This window comes from Neomonachus schauinslandi, chromosome 13, assembly GCF_002201575.2.
Source record: "Neomonachus schauinslandi chromosome 13, ASM220157v2, whole genome shotgun sequence".
Classification (NCBI taxonomy): Eukaryota; Metazoa; Chordata; class Mammalia; order Carnivora; family Phocidae; genus Neomonachus; species Neomonachus schauinslandi.
Genome location: NC_058415.1, coordinates 79,727,749 through 79,741,156, shown reverse-complemented (window position 1 = coordinate 79,741,156; position 13,408 = coordinate 79,727,749). Strand labels below are relative to the sequence as shown.

The window sequence follows — 13,408 nt, the reverse complement described above, 5'->3', positions numbered from 1 at the left end:
CACCCACACCCACACACACACAATTATTGGTATCAAGCTGGAAATGCGGTTTTGTATCTTGCTTTATTAATTCAATGTTCTTTTTTTGGTGTGTTGCCATGTTATGAGTGTTCTTCAGAAACATGTTTTTGTTTGTTTTTTGGTGCAAGCGTAGTATTTCATCACTTGGATGTGCTACAGTTTATTTAGTCCCTTGTGGTAGAATATTTAGGTTGTTACACTTTTTTTTTGCCTTACAACAAATGCGATAGCAAATGTCCTTGTATCTAAATATTTTTCCATTGATTATTTCCTGATAGAGGCATAATTATTGGGTCAAAGAGTATGAATGTTTTTAACATTATTATATAGATACACTCAAATTGTTTCCCAGAATGATTATACCAGGTTTTTCTTTATGAGAGTGGTCCTTTTTTAAAGACTATTTATTCAGCATTGGATGTTCGCATTTAAAAAATTCCCTCTGGATTTGGTAGGCAAAAAATAGTTTATCTTTAAAAATTTCTATTATAGGGGCACCTGGGTGGCTCAGTCAGTTAAGTATCCAACTCTTTATTTTTCCATTTTTTATTTTTACAAGATTTTATTTATTTGTTTGTTTATTTACTTAGAGTGAGTGGGGGAAGGGGGAGAGGGATGGGGAGAGAGCCAAAATCAAGAGTTGGTTCCTTAACCAACTAAGCCACCCAGGTGCTCCAAGCGTCTAACTCTTGATTTTGGCTCAGGTCATGATCTCAGGGTCCTGGGATTAAGCCCTGCTTCAGACTCTGTGCTCAGCAGGGGGTCTGCTTGCGGGTTTTCTCTCTCCCTCTCTGTCTGCCCCTCCCCCTGCTCATTCTCTCTTTCTCAAATAAATAAATAAATCTTTAAAAAAAAAAAATTTCTCTTACATTTAAACAAGTCCTGGGCAGGCAGAGGGCCTCAGGCGGACAGAGTCATTAGAGCAGAGGTCTCAAAGGGAGCCTCCAGGTACTACGGTTTAGTTCCCCAGCGGCTGCTGTGGGCAGGGCTGTCAGGATCCGCTGTTTGAAATCCTAACCCTAACACTGACGCGAGAATTGAAATACACGTTTGTATATTTTAACAAAAATACTAATGAACATCAAGGGAATGGTAATGGAAATTTAGAAAACTAAAACATCACCTACCGTTCCACCGCCCTAACACAGTAACTCTTTCTGGTTTTCAGTGTTCTTTGACCCCTTACTTTATCGTGGGCATCTTTCCATGGTGTGTGGCCTCCAGAATGATCATGTTGAATGGTGCATGCTCTTCACTGAATACATTTCACATGCTTTACTTAACTTTCTGCTCTCTTGGACACCTTGGTTGTTTAAATGATGCCACGATAACATCTTTGGGCATAAAGGCAGTTTCCCTTGAAGTTCCTAGGATTTGAGTGAGTTTACTAGGTCAGATGGCACAAATATTTTATACTAGTTAATCATGTTGCCAAATTATTTGCCCAAAGGGCTGGCCCAATTTATGCTGCCACCAGCGATCTTGGAGTGTAGCAGTTTACTGCATGTTATTACAATATCTGTTTCCCATATGTTACTGAACACCAAGTGTGCCCGGTTTAGATGTTGATGGAAGTATAAGATGTGACCTCTGAAAGTTTTATCTTTTCTAAGGGCGATGGAGATGTTATACATGACAAAGCAGCTTAAAATCTATAGAGTCAGTGCAAAAGATCCTTGTGGAATGGCGTAGTTGGGAAGCCTTCTAGGAGGAGGTGACACTTGAGTGAGAAGAATAAGGTTTGAGTAGTGCGCTGTATGGAGGAGATAAAGACAAGACTGGCCAGATGGTCCTTTGATAGAGGTGCAGTTTTCATAGTCAGTTCTTACTCCCTTACTGCTGGATAACTTCCTCTTAATTTAAAATAGCTCATCCCCCTCCACCCCCCACTGTCATTGGAAAAAGGTTCATTCAGTAGAATTTGGATTGTGGACACACATGTACATACATATATATATATACACACACACATATATATAATGTAATTTTTTTTAAAGATTTTATTTATTTATTTGAGAGAGAGAGAGAGAGAGACAGCATGAGAGGGGATAGGGTCAGAGGGAGAAGCAGGCTTCCCGCCGAGCGGGGAGCCTGATGCAGGACTCGATCCCAGGACTCCGGGATCATGACCTGAGCTGAAGGCAGTCGCTTAACCAACTGAGCCACCCAGGTGCCCCTATAATGTAATTTTTTAATATTATAACTTATTCTTGGCAAACATTTGAAATGGCTGCAGAATATTACATCAAGTGGAGATGCAGTAATTTATTTACTTGTCCCTGTGGTGTCAGACATTGTTTGGTGGTTCCATAATTCACTTACTTGTGTAAACCATGGTGCTTCTGGAATAATGTTGGGCTGCTGTTGACAGCTGATTATATTCCTCTGTAATGTGTACATATCTTTGTAAGGAGGCAAGGGCTGTTTGGTGAAGAAAGCAAGGGGAATGTGACAGTGAGGAAGGGCTTGGGGTCCAGTATACTGTGGGCAGGAGAGTTTTTGTTTTTTGTTTATTTTGCCAGTGACAGAAACAGCTTGAGCTAACTTAGGCAAAAAGAGAAATTTCTTGCCTTGTGTGACTGCGGTTCCTGGGGGACAGAGAGACTGGAGCGCCGCTGGGACTGTAGCTCGGTCTCCGGGAGCCGGCTTCTTTCTCTCTCATACTCCTTACTCCAGTTCCAGGCGGTTGGACCATCGTTGCTCCCACTGGGGTCACATTCCCGGTTTGTTACATAAGAGAAAGAAGGACTCTCACACTCCATTGCCCTTGCTGTGTCCCTGTCAGGATGGCCAGACGTGGCCCGACGTGGGCCACTCCTTCTTTGTCAGGAGTGTGTGTGTGCTCAGGGGTACACGTGTTATGAGTCCCATCACTGACAGCCTCCTCTAGAAGCACATGTTTGGGAGGGATGAGCAGTTACCCAGACCAGAGCTACCACGATCTACTCTAAATGCTTACCTCAGGTGAACGTGACCATGACCCAGAGCTTTCTAGCATCTCCTCATGACTAACTTTTGTACATCAAGTTATATCTGTGTTTCTGGTAAGATGATTTGGCCATGGTTTCTTTCCTTTTGTGTCTGCACTGCATCACAGTGGTATCTCTACTTACGTTCTGGTTACGGTCTAAGAATTTGGCTGTGTCCGTCTCCTATGAATGTTTCACCCCAGACATTGGGGCGCTGGCTTGTTCAGCGTCTGGGAAACATCATGGGTGCTGTTTTGCCTTACGGTGCCGGGATAAATGCAGAGGTGGAGCGCGACCTGCTGGCCCTGCATGTCTTGTCTGCCCGTTCTGTAACAGGCCCTTTAATGAACTAGATTCACTCACCAGCTGCTGCTTGTGGACTGAAACAACAAACAAATGGGTAGAGTTTTGAGTGGCTTCTCTTTTTTCTTTTTTGGGGGTGGAGGGGCGAGGGAGAAGGAGAGAAAGAATCTTAAGCAGGCTCCCCACTGAGCACGGAGCCCAGCATGGGGCTTGATCTCAGGACCCTGAGATGATGACATGAGCCAAAATCAGGAGTTGGGCGCTTAACCACCTGAACCACCCAGGCGCCCCTAGTGCCTCTGTTTCTGCCCTAGCAAAGGAAAGGAATCCATGCACGCATTCAGCAACACTGAACACCATGCAGGCCCTCTGCTGGGGTTGGGGACAGTTCCATAACAGCGGTATGACCAGAGTACCACGGAAACACGGAGCCAGGAAGTGGCTTGCAGGATCAGAGAAGGCTCTTGGGAAAAGGAACTTGTGAACTGGTTCTGAAGCTTGAGTTGAATAAAGGTTAATCGATAGGCAAAGGAGGGGAGGGTTTTGTATGGAGGGCAAAGGCACAGAGGTATGAGAGCATATGGTGTTTTGGGGGAAACAAAACAAGAATGCCCGATTTGAAGTATTCTGAAGTATTATTTGGAGTTTTAAGAATATATGCTGGCTAATTGAACATAATAAAAAATAAATAAAATCAGGAAAAAAATAAAAATTGTAATTTATTCCTTTTGATGTTTCAAAAACATTTTCAGAGGTTTATGGGAAGTCATAAAAATGAGATTAAAAATAAAGGTGAAAGCATTCAGGTCAAGGAACAAAAAGGGTGGCTAGTGAAATGGAAGCAGAGTGAGTAAGGAGAAATGCACACTGTGGTACCCTACCCAGTATGAAAGATGGGGACTTAAGTTCAGCTGGTGGCTCCTGGCAGCGAAAGTAAAAAGGGAAATTCGGTTACACGGTCTCCAGTGTCTGAAGATGAACAGGTTAAGGTAAAAGGACAGCTCTGGCCGGCACTCCAGCCCAAGGGCAGTATTGCCTCTGGCGGGCTGCTGGAGGGTTCTAGAAGCAGGACAGAGCCTTTGACGGTACCACCCGCAATGAGAGCAGAGTGGCGGCCCCATCCGTGTCACCCAAGTCCGTGAGCTTGTACGGAGTACGGTTTCCAGTCCCTGGAACAGTGTCTGGCTGTTTCCCATTACTCTTGTTTCTTGGACAAGAACTACCACCTCAGAAGTGTTGCAGCCCTGTTTATAGATGAGCCCTGACCCTGAGCCTTTGCGGGGGGCCGCCGTCAAGCATGCTGGTTGTTGTTGTTGTTTTAGCAGTCCCTGGATTCTTTCTGATGGTCAGCCAACCGGTTATCTTTTGAGTGTGATCAAACCATCCTTTGCTCATGCTGGAGAGCCTTCTTGCCTGGTCATTGTGCTTGCTCCTAAGCTTTCCGGAGGGAGATGGCGCCTGTGTGAGCGGGCGTCTTGCGGCTGGGTCGTGTGCGTCCACCGTGTCAGATGGAGCCCGGGCAGAGCGAGGGTTGGCCGTGAGGGTCCAGTGGTCCTGTTCATCCGCATTGCCTGCGATCTCAGCGGCCTAGTACCAGCTGACTCAGCACGCGGTATCAGTCGTTGGTTTGTTTATCTGAGGGACGCTCATGGAGTGCTTGAAGTGATGCAGGCACTGTTGGTAGGCCCTGGTGAAAACAAGCTTTGGTTTTTACTTGGGAGGTCTTTCTACAACCAGAAACCAATGGCAAACCTGGTATTCCCAAGTCGGTGTCTTAGCTGTGATGTTGCAGGTGTCCTGGTTTGTGTGGTTTATAACAGGAATGCTGCTCGGACTGTCACATCCTTGCCCTCACACTGGACTTTGATACATTGTTTGGCTCGGGAGACTTAAGGCTCTCCTTTTAGTACATACGTGTGTGTGCGCATGTGCATGCGTGCTCTGTGTGTGTGTGTGTGTGTGTGTGTCTGGTGGAAAGTGGTAGAGAGAGGTAAACCTTTATTTTAGATTTGCTCTTTCTGGTTCAGGCGTTCTGTATGCTCCTCAGGGTGGGTGGGGGATAGGAGCAAGTGCTAGTCTTTTTCTTCTTTATAAGCAGCGTATATGAGACATTGGTTTAGCTGTATTCCCCAGACTGTCTCATAATGCTCTCATCTGTTATGAGACCTGTCATCCGCTACTCTGACAAGTATGTGCTTCGGTACCTGGGCACTTAGCTCTGTGGGGATGCATTTGCTGGCTCAAGCCCAAAAGTCTAATTAAAGTTGTACCCGTCACCCAGCTGGCTAATCCCATGTGCTTTGACAGGAGCAGGTTTAATTTCAGGGTAGTTCATCCTGAACCCCTCTGGTTTCACATGTGTTTGTTGATGGATAGCTCCAGACGAGAATATGACAGCGTTCAGAGCATCTCTTGTGATCCATAGTCAAAACATGGCATTTGGAGACAGTGTCTGTAGGCTGGTTGGGTAGGCCTAGGACCACAGACCTGAGATGGTGTGATTCTTACGAAGGGTCAGGGCTCCCCGCCTTGTTTTTGTTTTAATCAGGTATAAAGAGTCTGAGTTGGAGTCCTTGTAGAACAATATGCAGTTTAAATGATCTTTGCTGGCGGAAGTTCTGTCTTTGTAATTTCCAGTCACTCTTAAGAGAGGGTGAGTGCAGAGACTCGGGTCAAACTGGTTTTGAGTCCTGGCTCTGTCACTGGCTAGCTGTTGGACTATGAGCCAGTAGCTTTGTCTCTCCAAACTCTGGTCCTGTTTTTTGTTAGAAAAACAGAGCTTAGTTGTAGGGATTATCTGAGATGGGGATAGCAATTAGGAACATAATACCTGGCACATGTTAACTGATCAATGAGTAGTTGCTGTTTTGATGATGGTGATGCTCTGGGAAGGAGAAACTGGGCAGTTTGAGCTGGTGTCTTTGGAGCAGTGGGCAACAGTGCCAGACTTGGGTTCGAATCTCGGCTTTAGCTGGCACCCAACTCTAAGCCTCTAGGTCAGTGGCTTAACCCCTCTAAACTAAGGTTTTCTCCCCTACACTGGGGTTGATTATACCTACTTTAGGAGAAATGAATGAATAATAAAATTTAATGCCTGAGAAAGCGCCTCCTCTGGTTCCTGGCACATAGAGGTGGATGCTCAGTGGATCGGACTCCTGTTCTTTCCTCTTCTCCTGCTTTTAATTGTGTGGCAGGTGCTGGCTCGGGACTTTGAATGACAAACCACTGCTCGCTAGAATCTAATGGACACTGTTGACTAATAAATGTGGCCTGCCCAGTTACCAGCCAAGTCTACAAGTCTGTAAATTTCTTCCTTGATCAACGCTCACCTCTCCTCTGAAGAAAGTGCTTGTCTGTTCTTTCCGCTGACTGATCCCTCTAGGAAGGGAGGCAGAACCTGTTTCTCGTGGCAGACAGTAGTACCTCAGTGGCTCGTGCACGGGCCTGCTGTAGAAGCTGCTTTAAAAGGCTGTTCGCATCAGTTTCCACGTGGAATTGCTGTCGTCTTTGTGGAGCACAAACAGAAAGGCTTTCCCTTAACTCTGGTTCTTACTGTATAATTTCTGTGCCGGTCTCTGTCCTGGGCACTGGGAGTACAGGACTGAATCAAATCAGACTCAGTCTCTGAAGGAATCTGGCAGAGAAATAGAATAGGAACACAGACAAAGAGCTAATTAAAATATAGCATGATAAGTGCAGGTAGGGGGATGGGCCAAATGCTTTGGGAGCACAGAGCCTGGAACTTGCTTTGAACGGGACAGGGTGGGAGGGAAGGCTTCACAGAGGAGGTGGATTGGAGCTGAGGCGTGAAGGGTGAGTAGCTGTTTGCTGGGGGGGGAGGGGGTGGGGGTAGAACTGCATTCCTGGTTGAGGGAGGGCCCGTGCGGAGGCCTAGGGGGCATGAATGAGCCTGGCACAAGGGGGCACAGCGAGTGGGCTGGAGGAGAGGGCAGGAACGTTCTGTCACATCGTTCGGGTGGGGTTTTAGAAAGGTGTGCCTGACGGCTAAGTGACCCAGCCGGGCCTTGAGCCCTGCCCAGTGTGAGCCTCCTTTCTGCTAAAAGCCACACTGAGCTCCCTGCTCGGAACTTCTGCGGTCCTCACAGCGAGCCCCACCAGTAGCTTGTTGGAGCTGTGTGCGAGCAGTCTCATTCCAGTGGTTTCTGTCTGTTTGAGCAGAGGGATTCTCTGTTCAAATATGACTCTCCTGGGGAGGAAACCTGAAAGCAGAGCTGCTTGGGGAGACATGAGGGGGGAGGCCTGGCGCCCCCTCCCCGCCATGTCCTGCCTCTGCCGCAGCCCCCAGGGGCAGCCAGGCTCCACAGAACCTGGCCCGAACACCACTATCTCATACTGATTCTGGAAATTCTTACATCACTGGGTTCCTATTCCTCATTAAGATTTTGGAGAAGTTTCCTTTGTGTATTTAAAGGGAACCACTGAGCACTTTGACAAGCTTTCTCACCGCGAAACCTGAGAAGGTGGGAATTTGATGGATGAGAACCTTCTCGTTCTCCATCTGGCCTGAGATAAAACAAACCAGCTGACTGCAGAAGGAAGTAAGAGGGCCTGGCTTTTCATTTCTAATGTGATTCTAAGATTATAGGGATATTTTATTTTTAAAATAATCCGCTTTTTTTTTTTCCCTGTCAGTCTCCCCTGAGGATGCCCTGATATGCAAAGGCAACACTCAGTTCAGTGTTGGTCCAGAGTGCACCTGCGAATCTTCAAGGAAAATTGCCCACTAGGTAGAAAGCGAGGCCACTCGGTTGATGTCACCACATGCAAATCCTGCTGTGGCAGCGCCGGCTTGAAAGCAGGGAGGGGTTTTCAAACTGTCCCTTGTTCAGAAGCAAGTCAAACAGATGCACCCTCGGGGGCTTGGCAGGTTCCTTAGGATGGTGGCTCCTTGCATTACAATCAAATACAGATTACCAGGCTTTCCTGAGAAAGCCACCTGAGTCAGGTTTTGAAGGAAGGCCCAGGAACATGTAGTTAGATGATACGGATAGCAAGCCAGCCTTGGGCTTCTTGAGCTCGGTTTGAAAAACCACTGGTTTAGTGAAAAGAACCTGAATAGACCTGATTTTAAGTCCTGATTCCAGCACCTTTTGCTTTGGTTAAGTTGCTTGAGTATTTGGAACTTCCGTTTTCTGATTGGTAGAATGGGTGGAACGAGAGCATCTGCTTCTCAGGGTTGCTGTGAGTGCTGCGGGAGGGCATGGGTGTAAAGGGCCTGGCCCTCTCCTAAGTGCTTAGAGCTTTGCAGAAAAAGGTGGTGGGTGGTGTTTTGGGAGGGTGATTGCTGAGGGCCAGAGTAGTCGGTTGGGGGGGGGGGGGGGGTTTAAAGGGAAGCATGCTGTCTCCAGGGAGAATTGGGGGGAATTGTACTTTTTTTTTTTTTCCCCCAGATGGAGAGGACTGGGTGGTCGGGTGAGGTAAGGCTAAAAGGTAGGCTGGAGCCCACAAGGGGAGGGGAGCCTAGAACGAAGGTTTGTTAAGTGGGGTGGCTTCATTCTGCAGTTAGCTTGGGGTCCCTGCAGGGTCCTAGGTACAGATGTAATGGTTGGGGGGGTATGTGTGGCATTTGGTGGGTGAACGCAGACATAGGGAGACCAGTTAGGAGGCTGTTGCTGTTGACCAGCTGCGAGCTAATTTCTGAAGAAGACAGGGGCAGTGGGATGGAGGGAGGGAAGGGCTGAGCGTGCAGGGGGTTCACTTTTCTCCCCAGTACTTCAGATTCCTCCCGTCCTCTTTTTTAATACCTCCTCAAGGGAGGAGGAGTGACTGTCTGGGTGATCAGAGTCCAGGATGTTCACTGGGCCAGCCTTGCTACTGCGTGGGTTACTGTACCTTAAGACAAGAACCCAAGTTCCAGATTCTCTGGCTTTCTTGCCGCAGACCTAACCAGGCCTGGCCCTTGTTGGGCAGATGGCTCCCTTAAGCTGCATACACCCTCCTCCTTCAAAAAGCCAAACCAAAAACAACCCTTAGTTTTATCAGAAAGCCCTGTTTTGGGTATGCAGTTTTCACAGACTTGAACTTTGATTCCCAATCTGTGATTGGTTCTTACCAAACTGATTGATTCAGCTCCTTTGAGAAGTCTCCGGGTGGGATAGGGGGTAGGGGTAGTTGGCAGGGCAGGATTTGGGCACTCATGTCCACATAAAAGCACCAGATACTTACCCTTCATCTCTCGTGTGCTCTGTGCGGAGGCTTGGCTCCGCCTTCAGGCCTGAGTTACCTGTGGGATGACCAGGTGTGTGTGAGAGGGAGGGGAGGAGCGGGCCCCGTGGCTGGGTGGGCGGTGATGTGATGGTGCTGTGGCCACAGGAAGAAGCCTGGAGCAGAGTCGGCCTGGAGGGTATGTATTCGGGGGTGCGGGGATGACAGAGGGTCGTTTCCCGTGCACCTGCTTCTGTGCCGGGCACCCATCCCGCATTCTCTCATTTAACACTCCCAGGACCCCAGGAGCCTGTATTAACCCCATTTACTGGAAAGGAAGCACTCGTAAGGGTTCAGGTTATCTGTCTGTGGTCACTAGCTAGTCAGCCGTAGAGCCCGGATTCAAGGCTAGTTCTGCCAGTCTTCACAGCCTAGGAATATTGCAAGAGGTTTGGGGAAACCACCCAAGATTATCAATTTTCAGTTCTGATTGTTTTGCTCGGGCGAGACATGCCGTCTCCATGCCTCCCGTAAACATTTGTTACAAGCGCACTGGTGCCGAGCCCGGGAGCCCGTCGGCTGACTTTGTGTTGCCATGGCTGCAGCTCTTCCTCAAGGCCGCCTCGGCACCATCCCCCTCCCTGCAGTGGTCCTTTTACTTCAGGCCTTCTCTGACTGCCCTTCACGTGAGGTCCCAGATCCTTGGTCCTGCCCCATTCATTAGCAGGAGGGCCTCCGTCTCCGGCTGGATATTGCATCAGTCCTGAGTCCTTGAGAAACTGGGGAACCTTAGCTCGGGGCACTGGAATTAGTGACCGATGGCAGCCCATGTCACAGGCTGGTTTTATATTTCTTTGGTCTTAACAGTAGTGCAGCTGAGGGGAGAGAGTGCAGAATTTGGGGTCTAACTGACTTGGGCTTGAATTTCAGTACTAGAACTTAACTCATAAAGCTTTGTAAACATCTCTTGGCCTCTGTGAGCCTTGGTTTCTTTTCTAGAAATACAGGACTCCTAATGTTTACCATGTGTGCAGTCATTAGGGTTAGAGATGTTTTATGTAAAAGTGCCTTGACACGTGCGTGTTTCAGCTTGTGCTTGGTAAATAGTCGTTTCTGTTAGGAATGCGTATAATAGAAGTACTTTGTACTCTTTGGTGTCCTGACTTTCCTTGAGGCCCTGACTTATGCTGAGGGCCCACGACCACCAAAAATGTACATACACACAAATTTGCATAGGCTCCCAGGGACCCATACAGTGGACCTCAGATTAAGAACTCCGAATCTCGAGGAATGACCCAGCTACATGTCCTCTGTGGGATTTTGGAACAGGTCAAGTCTGTTAGTTTGGGAGACACGTGGGGGAAATGTAGCACATTAGACACCTTTATCACTTAAAACATGCAAGTTCTTAATTTACGTACCTGAATTAAAATTATATAAGCAAATGAAATGGGAGAATGGAGTAAATTACTGTTGTACACATATACACAAGAACTTGAACCGGACACTAAAATAATGGGTCTGATCGGTGTTTGTGCAAAGGAGACTGCATCGGGGAAATGATGTAAGTGGACCAGTAATTACTGTGCACATGAATGGTGCACACTTTTTACTTAGCATAATGCAGAAATATTTTAAGCTTAAAAAGTAGGCATGATCAGGGCGCCTGGGTGGCCCGGTCGGTTAAGTGTCTGACTCTTGATTTCGGTTTAGATCATGATCTCAGGGTCGTGAGATTGAGCCCCGAGTCGGGCTCTGTGCTGAGTGTGGAGCCTGCCTGAGATTCTCTCTCTGCCCCCCTCCCCCCCAAAAAGTAGGCCTGATCTTTTTAGGATGGCAGGCAGATTTATTGTGAATTTAAAGATGTACCTAAATGGCTTCACACAAGATTTTGTGGTCCCTGTTACCCAGTTTTCAGAGGCAGGTTTCTAAAAGCAAGTGTCAGATGACTGTAGGTGGGCGGGGGTCATTTCAAAAGAAATCCAAATCCTGGCCATAGTGTGGAAGTGAGCTGAGAGGCTTGCAATCAGAGTTGGAATCAGGCAGGTGCTGCCCCTTAGTGACTGTGGTTGTGGGTAAGCTACTTTACCTGAGCCTGTTTCCTCATTCATAAAATGGGAGCAATCCCATCTACCTCTCCAACCATCCATCCGATATTTACTGAGCGCTGTTCTGGTTATCTATTGTGTTTGCCATTCCCAAGTGACGCTGATAATGTTGTTCTAGGGGCTGTGTTTTGAGAATTCTGGTTCTTTTTGGTGGGAAATGGTATTTAGAGACTGTGGTCTGGATACTGGGGAGGATGCTGATTTTAGGCTTTTTCGGTGAGAGGAAGGAAATAACAAAATAAAAGTTCATATTCATATTTTCAACTCATATTTACAGTGACACGTTTTAACTTAATTTTATATTTGTATTGGTATTCTCTTAGGCTTGTAGTCTTGGTTCTTATCACATTAATAATTATTTTATATATATATACACACACACACACACACACACATACATGCACACAATTTCAGAATACCAATACAAATATTATTTCTTCCAACACGATTACTAAAACAGTGTAAGATTTTCTGCAGTAGTCCCTTTTGTCCTTGGAGAAATATCCCATTAGGGGTATACAAATTACTCTTTTTTTTTTTTTAAGATTTTATTTATTTACTTGAGAGAGAGCACAGAGGGAGAGAGAGCACCAAGGGAGAGGGAGCACCAAGGGGGAAGGAGAAGCAGGTTTCCTGCTGAGCAGGGAGCCGGATGTGGGACTTGATCCCAGGACCCTGGGATCATGACCTGAGTCGAAGGCAGACGCTTAACTGACTGAGCCACCCAGGCGCCCTAAATTACTCTGCTTTTAAGTTACTGAAATAATTTCTCTCTGTTTGGTTAACCAATCAACCTGATATACAGTTAGATTTAGTTTTTGTTTGTTCACTCTGCTTCTAGTTTTAGGAGATTTTTATTTTATTTTTCAAATGGTTATCTAAACATTTAATCGGCTTCAATGTTACATCTGTAAAGTGAATTTTTCTCCCTCCTTCTGCCTTGTTCTCTTTTTTTTATTTCCCTATAGACAACCATTTAATTTATTTTATAGTTAAGTACATGACAGTATGTTATATATACTTTTTTTTTTTCTTCCTGGGGTCCTCCTGAGCCCTGCCGGAGCAGTATATTCTGAAGATTACTTTAGGGCAGAGTGTTTATGGAGTCCTCATTCCTTTCTCTTGATCACTTCAGAGTGCTCCATTGTGAGAATGTACCTTAGTTTATTCCTGTACTGGTGAATATTTGGGTGGTTTCCAGTCTTTTGCTATTATGAATAGTACTTCAGTCTTACAAATAGTATACATCCCGAGGTAGCTATAATCACACTGTTTACTGTTGGTTTTGTGTTTTTCCCCTTAACATTATGACACAAGCATTTTCCATGTTAATTGTAAATGTCATTATTTAAGATCATTTTTTTTTTCCTGATCGTGAAAGTAATAATAGACTTATTTAGAGATTTTAGAAACTCAGAAAAAGAAAACAATAAAAATCAATCGAAATCCCCACAATCCCTCTATTTAGGTATACTGTTATTATTTTGATGTGTTTCCTCATAGCCTTAACAATCTTTTGTATAAACATTTAGGAAACAATAGGCTTCATATTATATAGCGTCTTGGTTTGTTTTTCCTCGTAATTATGCATTTTTTAAAAAAGATTTTACTTATTTATTTGAGAGAGAAAGTGTGCGGGGGTGGGGGTGGGGAAGAGCAGAGGGAGAGGGACAAGCAGACTCTTAGCTGAGCGAAGAGCTTGACATGGAGCTCAATCCCAGGACCCTGAGATCATAATCTCAGCTGAAACCTGAGCCGAAGCTGAAAGTTTCTAGAGTCAAATGCTTAACCAACTGATCTATCCAGGCATCCCATAATTGTGCACTTTTTAAAAATGCCATA

The 13,408-nt window shown here is 46.1% G+C and overlaps 1 protein-coding gene across 1 annotated transcript in view; it reads left to right on the top strand.

Moving 5' to 3' along the window:
* The window catches only part of CDK5RAP2 (CDK5 regulatory subunit associated protein 2), a 177,339-nt gene that overhangs the window by 67,000 nt on the left and 96,931 nt on the right, over nucleotides 1-13,408 (top strand). The window lies entirely within an intron of this gene.